Source organism: Rutidosis leptorrhynchoides, chromosome 3 (assembly GCF_046630445.1).
Source record: "Rutidosis leptorrhynchoides isolate AG116_Rl617_1_P2 chromosome 3, CSIRO_AGI_Rlap_v1, whole genome shotgun sequence".
NCBI classification, from domain to species: Eukaryota; Viridiplantae; Streptophyta; class Magnoliopsida; order Asterales; family Asteraceae; genus Rutidosis; species Rutidosis leptorrhynchoides.
In genome coordinates, this window is record NC_092335.1 from 304,455,899 (window position 1) to 304,475,880 (window position 19,982).

Sequence of the window (19,982 nt, forward strand, 5' to 3'; positions counted from 1 at the left end):
TCTCCCCAATGTGATATACACCATCTATTAAAGGAAAGCCTTTTATAAACCAAGGCATGCCAGGAATGTCTTTCATATGTCCTACAAACTAATTTCGCCATAAATAATTGTGCCGATGAATTCTGACCGACTTTAGACAAGATTTCATCAATCATATCCCCTGGTAAGTCTTCTAAAATATTTGGTTGTCTATACTTAACGTCCATTGTGTGTTTTTATACTGTAAAATAGATGAGGATTAGATTCATAAAAGATAATTAACAAACAATACAAGCAATTTTTACATATAACATAAAAGTACAAGTACACTTCAATTCATATATTACACATCATGGTTACTACTCTTCATTCCGACTCACTTGTTTCTTCTTCTTCAGACTCATTTCGTTTTACTAATTTTCTAGGGTTAGATATTGCTCCTCTAATACGAGCCGTCCTTTTCACAAATGGTCTAGAAAAACCTGATGGCTTAGATGTTCCCGGGTTATAGTGAAAGTTTAAGAAATACGGGTGTTTACGATATATCCCATCGGGATATTTCATGTTAACATAGAGTTCATCTGTTTTGGACTCGAGTTTTTCTATTTTGATAGCTTTTCCTTTATTATTTTCTCTTGCCTTATAAAATTGAGCCGGAGTAATTTCTATAACATCATCGGAATCTTCGTCGGGATCCGATTCATCGGAAAATTGGTAATTTTCCCAATATTTTCTTCCTCGGCGAAAACACCATTGACCATTTTTAACTTTGGTCCATTGGTTGAGGATTTTCTTTTATTTAACTGTTTTTTTGTAGTTATTAATATTTCTTCCTCCGAAACCTCTTCTCTTTCCGGTTCCTCCTCTTCGGGTTCCTCTTCTTCCGGTTCCTCTTCAAGAATTTGTGAATCTTCCCAAAATACATTCGGCTCTTCATTATTATTAGGTGAGTCGATGGAATTTGTACTAGAGGTAGACATCTATCACACAATATCAAACACGTTAAGAGATTAATATATCACATAATATTTACATGTAAAAATATGTAGTCTCCTACAAAAGTGTTAAGCAATCGTTTTTCAAGTAAACACGGTCGAAGTCCAGACTCACTAATGCATCCTAACAAACTCGATTAGACACATTAATGCAAATTTCTGGTTCTCTAAGACCAAAGCTCAAATACCAACTGAAATGTCTCGTTCATATCGATTATAAACGTTTCATATTAATTGATTTTGTTGCGAGGTTTGACCTCTATATGAGACATTTTTCAAAGACTGCATTCGTTTTATTTAAAAACAAACCATAACCTTTATTTTTTTAATAATGGTTCAAGAACCATAACGTAGATTATCAAGTAATGATAATATAAAAGATAACGTTTTACACACGTATATTACATATTGGTTTACAACAATATTACACATCGATTTGAATCTCCGAATGCAGTTTTTAAACAATATATTACAAGCATGCTGACTCCAATTCTTGTCCTTAAATTAGCATGCAACAGCGGAAGCTCTTAATAATCACCTGAGAATAAACATGCTTAAAAGTCAACAAAAATGTTGGTGAGTTATAGGTTTAACCTATATATTTATCAAATCGTAATAATAGACCACAAAATTTCCATTTCCATTTTTCAATAACATGCGAACTACATAAAAACCATTCATATGTTGAACACCTGGTAACCGACATTAACAAAATTCATATAGAATATCCCCAAAACAGAAATCTATCTGTATTAATAACTCGAAGTACTAAAGCATACCATTTTCCAGTATGAGGGGAGTTAGTGCCCGTAGATCTACCTTTAGGATTCGCATCTATTAGGGTGTCTGTTCCCCAATTTTTAGGTTACCAAGCTAAAAGGGTGATATTTAGTATTCATAATCTAGCATAGAATGTAATTTCAAGTACTTGTGTCTATTTTGTAAAACATTTACAAAACTGCATGTATTCTCATCCCAAAATATTAGATAGTAAAAATGTGACTATAACTCACTTTCACCGATTATCACTTCGTCGAAAAATAACACTTGGCCACTGGTCGATTCACGAACCTATAATAAATATGTATGTATATATATATATATATATATATATATATATATCAAAGTATGATCGAAATATAATTATACCATATTTTATTATGTTTTAACGATTTAAGTTTGTTAAGTTGATAGTCCAACGTTTGTAGTCCACAAATAATTGTCCACAGTTAGTAGTACAGAAATAAATCAATATATATTATCTCGAATCAATCCACGACCCAGTGCATACAAGTCTCAAACTCGATCACAACTCAAAGCATATATATTATTTTGGAATCAACCTCAACCCTGTATAGTTAACTCGATCATTACCGCATATAGAGTGTCTATGGTTGTTCCAAATAATATATATATATATATATATATATATATATATATATATATATATATATATATATATATATATATATATATATATGACGTCAATATGATATGTCAAAACATTGCATACGTGTCTATGGTCTATCAAGGTTACATAATATGTTAGAGTACATGTATAATACAATATAAGTTAGTTAAGTTATGGTTAGTATAGATTTGTTACAAATTTCACGTAGCTACAAAAGAAAAATTATCCAATTTTGTTTTACCCATAACTTCTTCGTTTTAAATCTGTTTTGAGTGATTCAAGTTGCTATGGTTTCATAATGAACAGAAATTTATGAAACTAAACATAAAAAGGATAATTTTATAGTCGGAAATACAGGTTACAAGTCAATTTTGTAAGAGGTAGTCATTTCAGTCGAAAGAACGACGTCTTGATGACCATTTTGAAAAACATACTTTCACTTTGAGTTTAACCATGATTTTTGGATATAATTTCATGTTCATAAGAAAAATCATTTTCCCAGAAGATAAACTTTTAAATTAAATTTTTTCATAGTTTTTAATTATCTAAACCAAAACAGCCCCCGGTTTCACTACAACGGCGTATGTCCGGTTTTACGGTGTTCTTCATGTTTCCAGGTTTTAAATCATTAAGTTTGCATATCACATAGATATAAAACATGTGTTTAGTTGATTTTAAAAGTCAAGTTAGAAGGATTAACTTTGTTTGCGAACAAGTTTAAAATTAACTAAACTATGTTCTAGTGATTATAAGTTTAAATCTTCGAATAAGATAGTTATATATATATATATATATATATATATATATATATATATATATATATATATATATATATATATATATATATATATATATATATATATATATATATATGAATCGAATGATGTTATGAACATCATTACTACCTTAAGTTTAGTAGGTAAACCTACTGGAAGTGACAAAAATTGATCTAGCTTCAAAGGATCTTGGATGGCTTGAAAGTTCTTGAAGTAGAATCATGACACAAAAACAAGTTCAAGTAAGATTTTTACTCGAATTAAGATAATTTATAGTTATAGAAATAGAATCAAAGTTTGAATATGAATATTACGTTGAATTAGAATAATAACCTACTGTAAATAACAGAGGTTTCTTGATCTTAGATGATTACTTGGAATGGATTAGAAAGCTTGGAAGTAGAATTGTAAAGTTGAAAGTATTCTTGATTTTATGAAACAAGAACTTATAGAATTTATGAAGAACACTTAGAATTTGAAGATAGAACTTGAGAGAGATCAATTAGATGAAGAAAATTGAAGAATGAAAGTGTTTGTAGGTGTTTTTGATCGTTGGTATATGGATTAGATATAAAGGATGTGTAAGTTTGTTTTTTTGTAAATAATTCATGAATGATTTATAATATTTTTTGTAATTTTGTGAGATATTTCATGCTAGTTGCCAAATGATGATTCCCACATGTTTAGGTGACTCACAAGGGCTGCTAAGAGCTGATCATTGAAGTGTATATACCAATATTAAATACATCTAGAAGCTGTGTATTGTACGAGTACGAATACGGGTGCATACGAGTAGAATTGTTGATGAAAATGAATGAGGATGTAATTGTAAGCATTTTTGTTAAGTAGAAGTACTTTGATATGTGACTTGAAGTCTTTCAAAAGTGTACTAATACATCTAAATACACTACATGTATATACATTTTAACTGAGTCGTTAAGTCATCGTTAGTCGTTACATGTAAGTGTTGTTTTGAAACCTTTAAGTTAACGAACTTGTTAAATGTAATTAACTCATTGTTATTATACTTAAATGAGATGTTAAATTATTATGTTAACATGATAACCTGGTGTATGAATATATCTTAACATCATATAAATATATATGTTAAAATACTATTACAACGATAATCGTTACATATATATATATATATATATATATATATATATATATATATATATATATATATATACATATATATATATATATATACATATATATATATACATATATATATATATATATATATATATATATATATATATATATATATATATATATATATATATATATGTATATATATATATATTGTTTCGAAATCCTTAAGTTAGTAGTCTCATCTTACTTGTATATTTCATTGTTAATGCACTCAATGATATACTTAATTATCATTTTATCATGTTAAATATAGTATATCAATATCTTAATACAATACATATGTATTTAGTAAGAGGTTGTTATAACGATAATCGTTATGTATATCGTTTCGAGCTTCATAATTCAATATTCTGATTTTTTATGTATATCACACATTGTTAATATACTTAGTGAGATACTTACTTATCATAATCTCATCTTAACCATATATATATATATATATATATATATATATATATATATATATATATATATATATATATATATATATATATATATATATATATATATATATGGTTTTTACAAGTTTTAACGTTCGTGAATCGCCGGTCAACTTGGGTGGTCAATTGTCTACATGAAACTCATTTCAAATAATCAAGTCTTAACAAGTTTGATTGCTTAACATGTTGGAAACATTTAATCATGCAAATATAGTTTTCATTTAATATATAATCATGGAATAATCATGGAAAAGTTCGGGTCACTACAGAAAAATTACGTACACGCCTTGTAACTCAAACAACGTCCAGTTTTCTTCGACATTCGAACAAGTAACAAGTACACGCTTGGTACACTTCATACACTCATCGTACAATCATCTTTATACTATTATACAACCAAGTATGAACATTCTAAAGATCAATCATGTACCTCCGACATGTATGATGAAAAACGGGATGTTACATTATAGCTATACTATTTCTCACTCTTTCGTGCTCTGACAAGTGTTATCAATCATCTTGAGGGTATTAGACGTAACTTCTTTTGGGGTGGGTCGGGTGAGGGGAAAAAATGTCATGGGTTAAATGGGGTGATGTTATCTCACCTTATGGGAATGGGGGGTTAAATATTGGAACTCTAAAAGGGAAAAATCTTGCGCTAATTGGGAAATGGTGGTGGCAATTTAAAAATGAACCTAATTCATTTTGGGTAAAAATTATCACCTCTATTTATGGGTCGGGTGGGTTAATTAATTCTCTTGACTTACCTAGTGTAACACCCCGTCAAAAATCCCTTTAACGGAATGTTAACTCTGGTCCCAGTGCTTAGCTTGACTTTTATGTGACAGCAATATTCTATAGCGGAAGCAATTAATACCTGAGAATAAAACACGCAAAACGGATCAACAATAATATTGAGTGAATCTACAGGTTTTAGGTAAACAATACAGTATGTTTAAGAAATAATACTCCGAAAACGTTTATTAGTGGAAGACCACCAAGATTTAATGTTAAAAGTTTGTAGACAACACCATGTCCCATTTCAAAAGCTTGTTGACACTACCATATCAAGTTTCAAATAGCTGTAGACAATACCATATCTAGTTTTATCTCATTTGTTCGTAAACCACAGTTTTAGATAACGTTGTATGGTATCTGAAAAATAGTTATCAGAAAAATATTTTAAGTTCCTTGACCACGAGATTTTACAAGTACAACTTCAAGTTGCAAAATGTTTGCATAATCTATGAGCACCTGAATACTAGCAATGACGCGAGTATAGAAACCACCATACCCGCCTTTACGTCATAAAATGTTATACACTTGTTCGAGTGTATCTAATGTTCAAAGTAAATGCACCACAGTTAATATTGTAGGGTGAGGTTATCAACCTAACGGATCCGTCCATCTAAATTGTGTTTACACTGATGGTATTAAAAGTATTCAAGCTAGAGGCTTTGTGAACAAACTCAATATGCATATATAGTACTCGTGTCAATACAAAAGCATTTGATAATGTAAGTATAATAGCGTGTATTCTTATCCCTAAAAACATGTAAAAAGCGGGACTGTAGACTCACCTTAGGATAAAGCTCGGATTGAAAAGTGGACAAATAACTTGTACGGTTTAGTGCCGAGTAATGCAACCTAAGTATACGTATTTAGGTTGGTTAATAAATATGTCCTGAACAAATGTGGTTTCATAGTATGAGTTGTCTTATTGCTCTACTCGACGGGTTTCAAAGTAGAAGTCAACATACAGTCAACTAGTTCATGCAAGTCAAACAAAGTCAACCGAAGTCAAACCGAAAGTCAAACTTGGTCAAAATAGTCAACTAAAGTCAACATAAGTAGGTTCATGTCAAATGTTGGTCAACATGTCAAACCTAAGTCAAACAACACGTTTCAGATCATAACAGGTCAATTTCACATTTTTAGTTTATCGTCGTGCACAAAGTTCATGTAGCAAACTTAGCATGTTATCTCATAGTAAAAAATTCAAGTAAACATGGAAAACTCCAAATCATAAGTATACTCAAAATTGATTCCAAAAAGTCCAGCCAAGGTCTCATACGATAATTAAAAGTCAGGAATCAGAATGGGTACATTTATGGTTTACCAAGTCAGTTTCTGACTGCGCACTGATTTCGTTTTAGCTCTAACCGGAGTTAGGACATGCAATTGACACAAGGTCAGTGGCTATGGTTCAAGGACAAGTCAAACTAACACATATCAAAATTTGAGCAATTCTTGTTTAGCCATTTTGTACAGTTTATTCGTGCAAGTTGAATGTTTAGTTTTCAGCTCAATTAAGAAGTTACACAAAGTATGGCACTATTGTGCCCAATTCATAAGGTTTTGGAGGTTGTAATAAACTAAGAATATACCACATAACATATAAGGATTCATATTCCAGAAGCATACATTCTATTTCAATAAACACAAACCACGGAGTATAACACAGAGAACAAGTTGCAAATTCAATTCTAGTTTAGCTAGTTTCATTCGCATGCAATTATCCAAAGATCTAGATACAATTAGCCTATGATATCTACATGAAAGGTGAAGTACTTTTTGTATAATTTTCAAATATGCAAAGCGTTAAACACAGAAATCAACACATTTTATCATACAAGGCTGTTTTCATGCAAGTGCTGTATAAATCCACTTTTACACTAATTCAAGCATATCTCGAGTTATACATAAGCAAACGACATGAAATCCTAGTGTAAATTGAGTGTTTTTAAATTATATTTCCAATGGTATAAGTATCACAAGCCAATTCGTAGTCTATCAAACCCTGATTTCTGATTACACAACAAAAACACAACGTTAATTCAAATGGACATAACTTGATCATCCGGAAACGAAATCAAGCGAATCCAAAGCCTAAAATTAATAGTTTTTCGCAAGGAATCTAATTAACCCATAATATCATGCATTTGAAAAATCAGAATTCACTGATCATGCAATAAACAATTCGGTTTTAAACCCTAACGCATCAAACGATCAAATTAACGATAACAATTAACATGTACGCGTATAGACTTGAGCAATTGACAACATAACTATGAAACATCAATAAAAATCAGATTTTTAAGATTAGGGTTTAGCTAATTATACCTTTAATCGCGAAAAGAATTACACACACGCGTAGAGGATAACACGAATTGTAACTTTGATGTTTAAGGTTTTATCAAAAATTGAAGTTTGAGTATGTGTGTGTGTGTCTGGTAGCGACGGCAGCAAGGAGAAGGAGACGGAAGCAAGTGTCCACTGAATTTGTGTGAATGAGGGTTCCAGGAAAATAATTTTACTAGTTATAACTTAGCTTAGGGCCTTAATTAATTATCATGGACTAATATAAGGGCAAGCACTGGTCCATTAAGCCCAACAACAAAATTAAAAGGGGAGGGGACATGGGGTTGGCCGATTGGACCAAGTGGGGTAATTCCCGGGCTCGTGTTTTGCAATTCCTTGTATTTGTGGCTCGTTTCAAGTGTTGTTTAGTCGTACCGAAGGCCCGGAACGCTAAACCAATCGTTAAACGCAACCAAACGTTAATTTGTTAAAAACCCAATAAATTAATTATTTTTAAAAAGTTAATAATTAATAAATTTATTATTAAAATAAACCCGAGCGTTTCGTTGCTCGAAAAGCAGTTATCAAAACCGTATCGTTTTTATCGAATTTCATTATCCGAAATATTTATTCGTATTAATATCAACACATAATAATTATTGTAACCCTCCAGGGATCAAGTATGTATTTATTACACATAAACACATAAAAGTTAAGTAATCGCCGTTAAATAAACTAACGGAAGGTTAATGGAAGTAACGGAAAAAGCAGGGTTGATACATTACCCACCTGTTATTGAAAATTTCGTCCCGAAATTTTAGTGATCGTCCACTGAAGTGGTTTCCTCGGGAAACAGCTGCGGGTATTTCAGTCTCTTCTGATCTTCACGCTCCCACGTGAACTCTGGTCCTCTTCTCGCGTTCCACCGAACTTTAACGATAGGAATTCTGCTTTGCTTCAACCGTTTGACCTCACGGCCCAAGATTTTGACAGGCTCTTCAATGAAATGAATTTTGTCTTCGATACGCAGTTCCTCTAAAGGAATAATCAAATTCTCATCGCCTAGGCACCTCTTTAGGTTGGATACATGAAAAACGTCGTATATACCGCTGAGTGCTTGTGGCAGTTCCAATCTGTAAGCTACCGGTCCAACTCTTTCGGTTATCTCGAATGGTCCAACATATCTAGGGCTCAATTTACCTCATTTTCTAAACCGTACGACACCCTTCCAAAGTGATACTTTAAGCATAACTTTGTCACCAACTTGGATTTCTATGTCCTTTCATCTAACGTCGACATAACTCTTTTGACGACTCCGAGCCATTCTCAATTGTTCCTGAATCTGTAGGACTTTCTCAGTTGTCTCCTGAATAATCTCAGGACCTGTTAACTGACTATCACCCAATTCGCTCCATCAAACGGGAGATCTACACTTCCTTCCGTACAACGCTTCGAAAGGTACAGCTTTAATGCTCGCATGGTAGCTGTTATTGTATGAGAACTCAGCTAGTGGTAAGTACTTATCCCATCCGTTTCCAAAATCAATGACACATGCTTGCAACATGTCCTCAAAAGTCTGAATAGTTCGTTCGCTTTGGCCATCTGTCTAGGGGTGATATGTTGCACTCATATCTAAACGGGTCCCAATTGCTTTCTGTAATGACTGCCAAAACCTGGAAGTGAATCTGCTGTCGCGATCGGATATGATAGATATAGGCACTCCATGCCTAGAGATGACTTCCTTAATGTAGATCTGGGCCAACTTCTCCATTTTATCAGTTTCTCTTATTGGTAAGAAGTGTGCAGACTTAGTAAGACGATCCACGATAACCTAAATAGTATCGTAACCTCCCACCGTTCTCGGCAGTTTCATGATGAAGTCCATTGTAATAACTTCCCATTTCCACTGGGGAATCTCTGGTTGAGTCAATAACCCTGATGGCTTCTGATGTTCGGCCTTGACCTTAGCGCAAGTCAAGCACTTACTGACATAGGTAGCAATATCAGCCTTCAAATTTGGCCACCAATAAAACGCCTTCAAATCTTGATACATTTTCTCTGATCCCGAATGAATTGAGTACCTTGACTAGTGTGCTTCCTCCAACACTAGTTCTCTCAATTCACTAAACTTTGGTACCCAGATTCGATTAGCAAAGTACCGTGTTCCGTCCTCCTTGATGTCAAATTTCTTATCCATTCCTCTGAGAAATTCAACATTGACATTTTCTTATTTCACGGCCTCTCGTTGTGCTTCACGGATCTGTGATGTTAGATTCATACGGACAACTATGTTAAGCGCTTTAACCCTAAGGGGTTTCTCTCGCTCCTTTCTGCTTAAAGCATCCACCACAACATTCGCTTTGCCCGGATGGTATTGAAGTTCGCAGTTATAATCGTTAAGTAGTTCCATCCAATGTCGTTGTCTCATGTTGAGCTGTTTCTGATCAAATATGTGCTGTAAACTCTTATGGTCGGTGAAGATAGTAAACTTGGTTCCATACAGGTAGTGTCTCCACATTTTAAGTGCAAGGACAATAGCTCCTAATTTAAGGTCATACGTAGTGTAGTTCTGCTCATGAATCTTTACCTGACGTGATCCATAAGTGTAACGACCCGGAAATTTCGACCAAATTTAAACCTTAAACTCTTTATGTATCCGACACGATAAGCAAAAACCTCAATGTTGAGTCTAGAAAATCTGAAATCTATATCTGAAAGATTAGTTACCCTTTTACCCTGCCTGACGATTCACGAACAACCTATAATTTAAAACTCGAAACCGTCATGATTTATATATACGATTTACTTTCTTAAACGATGCTATTTCAAATTAAAATTTTACGTATTAAGTCATTTTATTTTTATGATATAACTTTTGTAATTTTTTTTAAGAAACGAAGTTAAATTAAAAATGTACAATTTGTAAAGCACAACGTACAACAATGTATAGCTTAAATAGTTGAACCGAAATTAATTCAATTACTATTTATATAAATAGTAAATGAAATGAAATTAATTAATTTACTATTCACATGAAAATGACATGATAGAAATTATTAATTATAAGTTACATAATATACCCCTAAAGTATTTGAGAAATACAACTTTTTAAATTCTAAAGATTCGTAAGATTTAAAATTGAATTATTATATATTATTTATTTTACACGTTTTAAAAATTTTATATTATTATATTATTTTATTATTACTTTATTTTAATTATTATATTATATTTATATTATTATATTAAATATATATGTATATATATATATCACACACGCACACTTACACAAACACATGAGTACTCCATATTTATTTCTTTTATTTCTCTTTCTTTTTCTATTTTCTTTCTACTTATCTATCTAAAATTTATCATAATATCTACTTTTATTATTAACTATACTACTAATTATATTATGATTTATATTATCAAAATCAATATTATGATGATCTTATTAGTAGTAAGTGTTATGAGTGTTAATAATTCTATGACGGGGTTCTGCCCAAATATTTTCAAAACAAGATTATGAGTGGGATAAAACTAAGAAGATTATGGGTCAAATTATGGAAGTAATGGGTATGGATCGGGGGTTTTGCTCGTGAGACAAACTAGTGTTTGTCATCTCCGTTGCGTCTGAATAATATCCTGCAATATTGAATCTCAATATTGATACGTGAGCACTTTAAACTTAACTTTTAATTTACTTTTAGTGTATCCCTGACTAGTGCTCGAGAGGTTAGGATCGTGTACATTTTTATATCTATTTTTGTTAAAATATATTTAGGATAGAATCTGAATTAGTTACTTTTGCGGTTAAGATAAGGTATATGAATAATATGTTTTTGGAAAGGTGGCGAAAAACTATAAACTTTTCATTTAGATGTCGAATAAATTCGACGGACAGATTTGAAGTTATAGCCAATTGAACTTTCGTACAAATTAATAAAAATGAATATTTTATTTTTACGTTATCATCAACAATATTATTATTGAATTATTATAGTTACGATTTTATTAATATTCTTATTAAAATTTTCAAACTATTATGTTGATCGCATTTGTTATTAAAATTATTAGATTATTATCAACAACGTTAAAAATATCATTTTTATTTAAAAGTAATTTTTAGAGATGTTATTACTATAATTGCTATGATTATTTTTGATAAATGAAAACAAATCATATTTTTAACAAATTAGTATTTTGATTATTATTATTATTAAAACTATTAAATTATTATTATTAAAATTAACATATTCATTAAAAGTAGTGTTTTAAATAAAAATAATGTAGTTATTATAAAAAAAATGCCATTTTTTTATTATTTAATATATTTATATAAAATTCTATTAAAAGAAATATATTGATAAATTTTGTAAAAATATTTTAAAATGTAAAAACAATAATATTTAAGCATGTACAAATTTTTGGGAAATTATTTTGAGTCAAATACAACCTTTTTAACTTTTGTAGATTAGTCTCGAGCATTAAGATTGGTACACTATAATTTGATTTTATTTGTTAATTAGATATTAATCGATATATAAATATATAATTAATTAGGTTCGTGAATCGAAGGCCAACCTTATAAGTTATCAATGATGTTATATGTATTTTTACTACAAAATACAATTGGTGAGTTTCATTTGCTCCCTTTTTAATTGCTTTTGCAATATATATATTTTTGGGACTGAGAATACATGCGATGCTTTTATAAATGTTTACGAAATAGACACAAGTACTTAAAATACATTCTACGTTGAGTTGTACCACTGGCATACTTCCCTGTAGCTTGGTAACTAATATTTACAGCGGTATTGTAAACGCGAATCCTGTTGATAGATCTATCGGGCCTGACAACCCCAACCGGGCTGGACGACCAGTATTCAACGGTTGCACAGTACTTCGTTTTGTGACTACACTCGGTACAGTGTAGTGAGATTTCATATTAAAGGGAATATGCGACGTGATTAAATGTTAAGTATGGTTACCAAGTGCTCAACCACTTAGAATGCTTTTATACACTCGCGAGTGTACAGATATTTATAACTATGAAATCTTGTGGTCTATTGAAATTTCTGATAACTGTTGTTATGTTAAACCTATGAACTCACCAACCTTTTGGTTGACACTTTAAAGCATGTTTATTCTCAGGTACGAATTAAGACTTCCGCTGTGCATTAGCTCATATTAAGGATACTAGTTGGGACCATTTAAGCCATGATACAAGAACGTTGCATTCGAGTCATTGAAGATCATTAAGGGCTAATATTAAGTCATTTGGATATTGTGAAATGTTAGACGAACATATCAATTTTGATGTAATGATAGATTGTCTTTTTAAGAATAAATGCAACGTTTGTAAAATGTATCATATAGAGGTCAAATACCTCGCGATGTTATCAACTATTATAATTCGTTTGTAATCAATATGGACGTTGTCCGAATGGATTAGGAACGGACCGTTATAGGTGGTATCAGAGCGTTGGTCTTAGCGAACCAGGTCACCCATTAGTGTGTCTAACTGGTAGCTGTTAGGATACATTAGTGAGTCTGGACTTCGACCGTGTCTGCCTGTCAAAAAGTTTTGCTTATCACTTTAGTCGGAAATCATCTGCTTATCATCTTTAGGGAATTGCCTGCTTAGCATTCTTAAGTCTAGACACGTCTTACTGCATTTAGTGCATCGATAGTGTATAGACGAAATTCATATCTTAGCGCATCCTAGATTTGCCTGACATATGCCGTAAATTCTTTTGAAGACTATGAAATCTTTGGAAATATATATAGATATTCTATATAGTTAGAATATCATACGACATCCGAAAATCATTTCACATCGAGGAACCTTTCTATCCACTAAATTACTCTTTTGGCGATAAACCTGAAACACTTACCGACGAACTTGTTCGAGAAACCATTTCTTTTCCCCTTTTTACGGATATCTCATCATAATTATATACCATCTCATATTCCGAATTTTATACATCTGCGCGCTTCAATCGCCAATCATTCCGGTGTACAAGTATAAGTTAACAAATTTCGCGTTCGTGTGACGGCTATGGAAAATATGTGCGACGGTTACAAACACCAGCAGCAGCCACAACCGCGTCGTAAACCTCAATGTCATAAACTATACCTTGAGTATATTCACCGTTCTATGTATTGTTCTATCTACTAAATTTTCGTTCGACATATCGTTCTATATCGATTACCTTCGCTTTACGTTTTACCTCATACATCTTCGTTCGACAGGGCAATTATGTAATCTCTAATATTTTAGAGATCATGTAATCAAGTGCCAACAATAAATCAAATGAGTATAATATTCTATTGACTCATTAAATTTCTAATTACATCTGAAGAAAATATATATGCAAGTATATTTTCATAAAGATTGTAATTAAAAATTCTTTCGTACAAACTGTTAATGATGAGAATATTTTAACGGGTGGGTAGCACCCGAGGAATATTTAGAATTCACATTAATAAGTTACACTGTACATTCTTCGAATCTGATTCAACGATTATCTATTATCCTACTCACAACCACCGATATTAGTATCCGCTTATCCCAGAATAACCATTCTCATTTAAATTTCATATTCGGATTTTGACTTATCAGAATCCAACAAGTGGCATAATGAAGAAAACATTGGATATATTAAAATTGTTAGAAACACACGATTTAACTAATTGAAAATCTATTAAGAATTTCACGCTAACTGTTCCGGCTAAATGTTCCCAGCTAACTGATTAACATTTAATTTATCGCAATTTACATTTCCGCAATTTACATTCTCGCAATTTTATTTATCGTCATTTAATTTCTGTTATTTACTTTTATGCATTTTTAAGTCGGGACACATGTACGCAATACGACGGATTAATTCTGAGACAACACGGTACATGGGTCATGATATATATTTATTTATTTTACGCACTTTAAATAAACGGGACACGTATACAAGGTTCGACTTATCATATTGACCCATCTGTATATATATTTCGAAACAATCGTAGACACTCTATATGTGAAGGTGGGAGATGGCTATACAGGGTCGGAGTTGATTCCAAAATATATATATACTTTGAGTTGTGATCGACACCGAGACCGGTACACGGGTCACGATATGTATTATTTAATTCGAATATTATATACATATATATATATATTATTTAACTATTGTACTATTGGACAATCGAACTAACAGACTGCTAACTATGGACAAGTAAAAATTAATTAAAATACTGACTATAACATATGAAACTAAACAATTCTTCAAGTTTGCCACTTGATTCTATCATAAACCTCATTCGTATCTTGACAATTACAAATCGCATTCACAACTTTTCATGATACTTGAAAACACTTCGATCGAGAAGTCAAACCCGTTGTACCTCGTCTACAGAAGAAAATATTTATGCACCTGCAAACTCTCGAATCCAAATTCATAGTTTAACACATACCGTGTTGAATCCTATGCTATTTATTAGCGAAAACAACCCTACAATTCCTTTCCAAAGTAGCCAATTTTGTCACAGCACCACTTCGACTTCTCAGTAAGACTACTCCTACTATAACCTCAATATTTATACCATGTCCTTTCGCCGTCATTACCGGAGAATCTTTTATATATCACAACATCACCAGCAGCAACTCGTTATCTTCTTGGCGAAATCCGCAATCAGTAATTTCGAAAATCTCGTAGAAATTCTTCCATCATACCTACAACGTCTATCCCTAAGAGTTACATATTTCGAATGTGAAGTTTCTGGAAAACACCCTGGACTATGAAGTAGTTCTTAAAATGCTGATAAAGCAGCAAAGATCATAAACGACTTTAACAGTCAAAAGTTTGATGACAAAGAATAGTAAGGTGGTAAAGCTGAGAAAAAGAGAAGGTTTGGAACTGGAAAACGGATTGAGCAAAGTATGAAGGAGGCCGTAAACAAATGGTGAAAACGGAACCTGTCTTTAAAGGATCCAAATGATCCAGCGTCTGCTGAAACCGTTAGTAAGAACTCTACTCCTTATTTTTAAACTTTTCAAGATGATATTCTTCATCATCATCTTATCTTAGATATTATAAGATATCTTCATATCTTTCGTTATATATATTCTCCATATCTCTGGAGATATTTCCACAACTATTCCTATCTGCGATCATTTATCTCCCCGTAACATCTGCATTACAACATAAAAGAAACTGTGTTAGTTTCTAACTTCTGAAACCTCCGAGTTTAAAATATGAATGTTTTGAAGTAGTGTTGGGAACTGATGCATGAATTAATATAAAATAATGAAACTTGATCAACTTCATTATATTACAGTAAGTCATGTTAAGTTTCTAATGAAGCATGATGATTCACAGTACCATCATCATGTGCCATGTTACACGGCTCTTACATTCTATCCAATCTCCAAACATATTAGAACGTATCACCCTGATAGTTCTAATTTTCCAAAATATCCTGGTAATTTGACCAATCAAAATCGTGCCATTACCATTTCTTTCTGATAGCATTAGTTATATTCATTCCAAATCGCTTGGTTCGAGGACGGGAAGAAGAAACGTAGGGACAAAACACCAGAATAGAAATGGGAACATAAACCACAACAAATAAGAGAGAGCATTAACTGTGGATGACAATAATTTTAAGGGATAGGAGTAGGAACATCGAAATATAAGGGAAGATATAAAACCTAACAACAACCCTGAAACTACAAACCGTGCATATCAATACGTATGGCAACGTAAAGGCACGGGAGAATTAAAAACATTATAATTCCAAGGAAAGGATAAAAGAGAATAGATTCTTCTGGTGATAGATGAAAAAGAAGAATGAAAGATATGAAAGTTAGAAATATAACAAGGATTAGAATGGGATGGAGCATTTTAGCGAATGTCTTAAAGTAGGAACTAAAGAGAAAGAATAGAAGATGTGGGAAGTAAGAAAGGGAAGGAGGTAAATTTATAGTGAAATATTCGACAAAGAAATCAAAACAGATTGCTGCGTTAAATCAAAGAAGATCCTGATCGCCGCAAAAACTAAATCTTATTACCTAAGATTTTCCTCAAAACCCTTAAATTCCGGAAATCGATCATAATCACGTCATCGGTTACAACAATTCTATATTTAATCATTTCACTCTCTTTTGTAATAGCTTCGCTCGTACGCTTCACATGATCGAAATGTTTTATCCATATCTATCAAAAATGATAAAACTTCATTTTCATCTCATAATCGTCATGAAAACATTTCCATTGTTATCTATAACAACCTCTACCAAATTTCGGGGACGAAATTTCTTTAACAGGTGGGTACTGTAACGACCCGGAAATTTCGACCAAATTTAAACCTTAAACTCTTTATGTATCCGACACGATAAGCAAAAACCTCAATGTTGAGTCTAGAAAATCTGAAATCTATATCTGAAAGATTAGTTACCCTTTTACCCTGCCTGACGATTCACGAACAACCTATAATTTAAAACTCGAAACCGTCATGATTTATATATACGATTTACTTTCTTAAACGATGCTATTTCAAATTAAAATTTTACGTATTAAGTCATTTTATTTTTATGATATAACTTTTGTAATTTTTTTTAAGAAACGAAGTTAAATTAAAAATGTACAATTTGTAAAGCACAACGTACAACAATGTATAGCTTAAATAGTTGAACCGAAATTAATTCAATTACTATTTATATAAATAGTAAATGAAATGAAATTAATTAATTTACTATTCACATGAAAATGACATGATAGAAATTATTAATTATAAGTTACATAATATACCCCTAAAGTATTTGAGAAATACAACTTTTTAAATTCTAAAGATTCGTAAGATTTAAAATTGAATTATTATATATTATTTATTTTACACGTTTTAAAAATTTTATATTATTATATTATTTTATTATTACTTTATTTTAATTATTATATTATATTTATATTATTATATTAAATATATATGTATATATATATCACACACGCACACTTACACAAACACATGAGTACTCCATATTTATTTCTTTTATTTCTCTTTCTTTTTCTATTTTCTTTCTACTTATCTATCTAAAATTTATCATAATATCTACTTTTATTATTAACTATACTACTAATTATATTATGATTTATATTATCAAAATCAATATTATGATGATCTTATTAGTAGTAAGTGTTATGAGTGTTAATAATTCTATGACGGGGTTCTGCCCAAATATTTTCAAAACAAGATTATGAGTGGGATAAAACTAAGAAGATTATGGGTCAAATTATGGAAGTAATGGGTATGGATCGGGGGTTTTGCTCGTGAGACAAACTAGTGTTTGTCATCTCCGTTGCGTCTGAATAATATCCTGCAATATTGAATCTCAATATTGATACGTGAGCACTTTAAACTTAACTTTTAATTTACTTTTAGTGTATCCCTGACTAGTGCTCGAGAGGTTAGGATCGTGTACATTTTTATATCTATTTTTGTTAAAATATATTTAGGATAGAATCTGAATTAGTTACTTTTGCGGTTAAGATAAGGTATATGAATAATATGTTTTTGGAAAGGTGGCGAAAAACTATAAACTTTTCATTTAGATGTCGAATAAATTCGACGGACAGATTTGAAGTTATAGCCAATTGAACTTTCGTACAAATTAATAAAAATGAATATTTTATTTTTACGTTATCATCAACAATATTATTATTGAATTATTATAGTTACGATTTTATTAATATTCTTATTAAAATTTTCAAACTATTATGTTGATCGCATTTGTTATTAAAATTATTAGATTATTATCAACAACGTTAAAAATATCATTTTTATTTAAAAGTAATTTTTAGAGATGTTATTACTATAATTGCTATGATTATTTTTGATAAATGAAAACAAATCATATTTTTAACAAATTAGTATTTTGATTATTATTATTATTAAAACTATTAAATTATTATTATTAAAATTAACATATTCATTAAAAGTAGTGTTTTAAATAAAAATAATGTAGTTATTATAAAAAAATGCCATTTTTTTTATTATTTAATATATTTATATAAAATTCTATTAAAAGAAATATATTGATAAATTTTGTAAAAATATTTTAAAATGTAAAAACAATAATATTTAAGCATGTACAAATTTTTGGGAAATTATTTTGAGTCAAATACAACCTTTTTAACTTTTGTAGATTAGTCTCGAGCATTAAGATTGGTACACTATAATTTGATTTTATTTGTTAATTAGATATTAATCGATATATAAATATATAATTAATTAGGTTCGTGAATCGAAGGCCAACCTTATAAGTTATCAATGATGTTATATGTATTTTTACTACAAAATACAATTGGTGAGTTTCATTTGCTCCCTTTTTAATTGCTTTTGCAATATATATATTTTTGGGACTGAGAATACATGCGATGCTTTTATAAATGTTTACGAAATAGACACAAGTACTTAAAATACATTCTACGTTGAGTTGTACCACTGGCATACTTCCCTGTAGCTTGGTAACTAATATTTACAGCGGTATTGTAAACGCGAATCCTGTTGATAGATCTATCGGGCCTGACAACCCCAACCGGGCTGGACGACCAGTATTCAACGGTTGCACAGTACTTCGTTTTGTGACTACACTCGGTACAGTGTAGTGAGATTTCATATTAAAGGGAATATGCGACGTGATTAAATGTTAAGTATGGTTACCAAGTGCTCAACCACTTAGAATGCTTTTATACACTCGCGAGTGTACAGATATTTATAACTATGAAATCTTGTGGTCTATTGAAATTTCTGATAACTGTTGTTATGTTAAACCTATGAACTCACCAACCTTTTGGTTGACACTTTAAAGCATGTTTATTCTCAGGTACGAATTAAGACTTCCGCTGTGCATTAGCTCATATTAAGGATACTAGTTGGGACCATTTAAGCCATGATACAAGAACGTTGCATTCGAGTCATTGAAGATCATTAAGGGCTAATATTAAGTCATTTGGATATTGTGAAATGTTAGACGAACATATCAATTTTGATGTAATGATAGATTGTCTTTTTAAGAATAAATGCAACGTTTGTAAAATGTATCATATAGAGGTCAAATACCTCGCGATGTTATCAACTATTATAATTC

General features: G+C 31.1%; 1 pseudogene; it reads right to left on the reverse strand.

The window, feature by feature from the left end:
• LOC139901051 (early nodulin-like protein 18) overlaps window positions 1-19,982 on the reverse strand; it is a 172,139-nt pseudogene that overhangs the window by 140,592 nt on the left and 11,565 nt on the right.